Source organism: Macaca mulatta, chromosome X, assembly GCF_049350105.2.
Source record: "Macaca mulatta isolate MMU2019108-1 chromosome X, T2T-MMU8v2.0, whole genome shotgun sequence".
Lineage (NCBI taxonomy): Eukaryota > Metazoa > Chordata > Mammalia > Primates > Cercopithecidae > Macaca > Macaca mulatta.
The window spans coordinates 151,911,276-151,914,696 of record NC_133426.1 but is presented as its reverse complement, the minus strand read 5'-3'; the positions used below and the strand labels follow the sequence as shown (position 1 = coordinate 151,914,696).

The window sequence follows — 3,421 nt, the reverse complement described above, 5'->3', positions numbered from 1 at the left end:
TTCCAAATCTTGGCTACTGTGAACAGTGCTACAAGAAGTAAAGTAGTGCAGATATCTCTGCAATATACTGCTTTCCTTTCTTTTGGGTATGTACACAGTAGTGAGATTGCTGCATCATTCAGTAGCTCTATTTTTAGTTTTTAGAAGAACTTCCATACTATTCTCCAAAGTGGTTGTATTAATTTACATTTCCAACAACAGTGTATGAGGATTCCCTTTTTTCCACTTCCTCACAACATTTGTTATTGCCTGTTTTTATATATAAGCCATTTTACACTGGGATGAGATTATATCTCATTGTAGTTTTGATTTGCATTTCTCTGATGATCAATGATGTTAAACACCTTTTCTTATGCCTGTTGCCATTTGTATGTCTTCTTTTCAGCAATGTATTTTCACATCTTTTGCCCATTTTGGAATTTTGGGATAGAATTATTAGTTTTTTTCTCCATGGAGTTGTTTGAGTTTGGGAAGTTTGCAAATATTTTCTCCAGTTCTGTGGGTTGACTCTTCACTTTGTTGATTGTATCCTTTGCTATGTGGACGCTTTTTAACTTCATGTGATACCATGTGTCCACTTTTGCTTTGTTTACCTGTGTTTGTGAGGTATTACTCAATACATTTTTGCTTAGACCAATGACCTGGAAATGTCTGTATATTGATATTGTGTCTGTAATTTTACTGAATTTGTTTAATAATTCTAAGTTATTTTGTGGTGTCTTTAGATTTTTCGAAATATAAGATTATATCATCTGCAAACAAAAATAATTTGACTTCTTCCTTTCCAATTTGGATGCCCTGTGTTTCTTTCTCTTGTTGGATGGCTCTGGCTGGGACTTGAAATCTATGTTAAATAACAGTGGTGAAAGTGGGCATCTTTTTTGTGTCCCAGATCTTAGAAGAAAGGCTTTCATCTTTTCCCCATTCAATGTGATGCTAGCTGTGGGTGTCATACATGACTTTTATTATGTTGAGGTATATTACTTCTCTTTTTTTTTATTTTTATCGGGAGTCGGTTATGTGACATCTCTGTTTTTTGTTGTTGTTGTTGTTGTGTGTTTTTTTTTTTTTGAGACGGAGTCTCACTCTGTTGCCAGGCTGGAGTGCAGTGGCCTCATCTTGGCTAACTGCAACCTCTGCCTCCCGGGTTCAAGCGATTCTCCTGCCTCAGCCTCCCCAGTAGCTGGGGCTACAGGCTCGTGCCACCACGCCCAGCTAATTTTTTGTACTTTTAGTAGAGACGGGGTTTCACCATGTTGGCCAGAATGGTCTCGATCTCTTGACCTCATGATCCGCCCGCCTCGGGCTCCCAAAGTGCTGGGATTACAGGCGTGAGCTGCAGCGCCCGGCCAACATCTCTTTATTGGTTCAGTGTATGCCTGGCCTGGTGGCAGCCCCAGGTCCGGGGGGCTGTAACTAGAGGTCTCTGGATAGTCAGTGGCAGCATCAGCAGAGACCCCGGGTGTCGGGGGGCTGCGGGAGTAGCAGCACTGGTCTCCGCGTTGACAGGTGCCCTCCTTAAACCTTTTGCAAGGAAATGTCTTGAGCGGGGCAGCTCGCTGGGCCCTGCCCTCTAGCGGCTCCTTCCGCTTGTTCCGAAGCAGCCTACTCCGTAGCTTTGCCGGCCGCCTTGTTCCCTGGCCAGGCATGAGGATGGGGACCCCAGTTGGCTTCCGGGTTGGCCCGGAAGCGCTTCGGTCCTCGCTGGCGGGAGCTGGGGTTGGTAATTTCCCGGATGGTGAAGTTGGCCTGCAGCCTGGGCTCCACACTGAAAATGCGGAACACTGGGCTGGTCTCTGAGTGTCACTCCCGTTTCACCGGACATTCCTTCTTCCAGCAGCGCATGATGTTCCAGAGGGCGGAGGCGGGGGCATCTGTCTTCACAGCCTTCTTACTGGCCTGGGAGAGCGAGACCCGGAAGTGAGCGTGGAGGAGGGCTGACCGCAAGGACGGGAGGCTGGGCATGTTGCAGCAGATGGTGCTGCTCTGCTGGTCCAGGGTGCAGTACAGAGGCATATCCGGAAGCTCCTCAGTGATGACGCTCAGGACCCTTCGGATCCGCCCCGAGGTGTGGAAGCGGCTGGGGTTAGTGCGCACAGCCTCTAGTACACAGCCCACGAAATCCAGGTCATGGAATGGAGCAACCAAGCTGGTGTCGCTGCCCACAGTGTTCACACTTGAGGTCACGGGGGGAACATAGGCTGCAGAGAATTGACCCAGCCGCTGGGGAACTCCTGACGCTCTGCCGAGGCGCTGAAGGTGGAAGGCCCCGCAGCCCACACACTGGAACACCAGCGCCTGCATGCTGGCTGAAGCCTTAACCTTGGGCTGGCCGGCGAAGACACGGACAAAAACACGCCCGTAGAAGTTGGCGCTGTGCTGAGCAGCGGCACTACGAAGCGCTGGTAACGGTTGGCGCAGAGGTTCAGGCTGTGCAAGAGGATTCTCAGGGCCATCTTGTGACAGGCCCGGCTCTTGAGGGCCATGGCACCGTATTTGCTGTAACAGTCTCCCCGCTGTTCCCCGCCAGCACCGCCATGTCCGTGCAGGTCACGCACAGCAACTCTCCTTCACTCACAGCCTGCACAGCTGCATCCGTGAAGGGGCCAGGGCTGCCACAGGGCTCCAGATGGATGACGTCGAAGCTCTCTGACACCCTCTGGTGCTGGTACATCAGCATCCGGGCATCTACTTGGCTGGGCTGTACCAGGTGGGCCATATCATTGAGCTGCACATGCCGGCGTATGAGATCCACAGCCCAGGCAGAGGCATCGTTTGCAACCACAGATTTGAGCCCAGGCACCTCTACGGCAAATCGAATGGAACATAGGCTTGAAGCTGCCAGGCTTTCCAGCACATGCAGGCCTTCCTCACAGATCTCCCTCACCGCCGCTGTGCGAGGTTGGTCTCCTGAGGCCAGGTTTTCACTCTCTTTCAGTTCAGCCTTTTCTTCCTCTTGCTTTAATGAGTCCACGACCACCTTTTGCGTATCCTTCTCTCCTGGCACCTTGATCTGGATTCCTTTGGCCCCAAGCTGAATGCGAGCAAACTCGATGATCACAGCACATGTCAGGTTCCGATTGAATTCCTGCACCAGGTTATAAAAGACCTCGTTGGCGCTGGGATTTGGCAGCCCCCTCAGTGGCTGTCATCTGCTGGACTTCACGTGGGCACTCGTCTCCGCAGGGCCCGGTGCCGCTCTCCATCGCTGCTGATTCGGCAGCCCTGGGGACTGCACCTCGGTAAACCGGGCTCTTCTCGTAACCACAGGAAACCAAATTAGGACCTGGGTGCCACCATCTTGACACAGTCGAGGTATGTTACTTTTATTCCCAGTCTTTTGGTTTTTTTTTTTTTTCTTAATCATGAATGGATGTTAAATTCTATCAAATAATTTTTCAGCCTCAATTTACATAATGAT

General features: G+C 50.3%; 1 pseudogene; it reads right to left on the bottom strand.

The window, feature by feature from the left end:
- Positions 1-1,368: 1,368 nt before the first annotated feature.
- LOC702696 (tRNA (guanine(26)-N(2))-dimethyltransferase pseudogene) lies at positions 1,369-3,221 on the bottom strand (annotated as a pseudogene).
- Between the last annotated feature and the right edge of the window lie 200 nt (positions 3,222-3,421).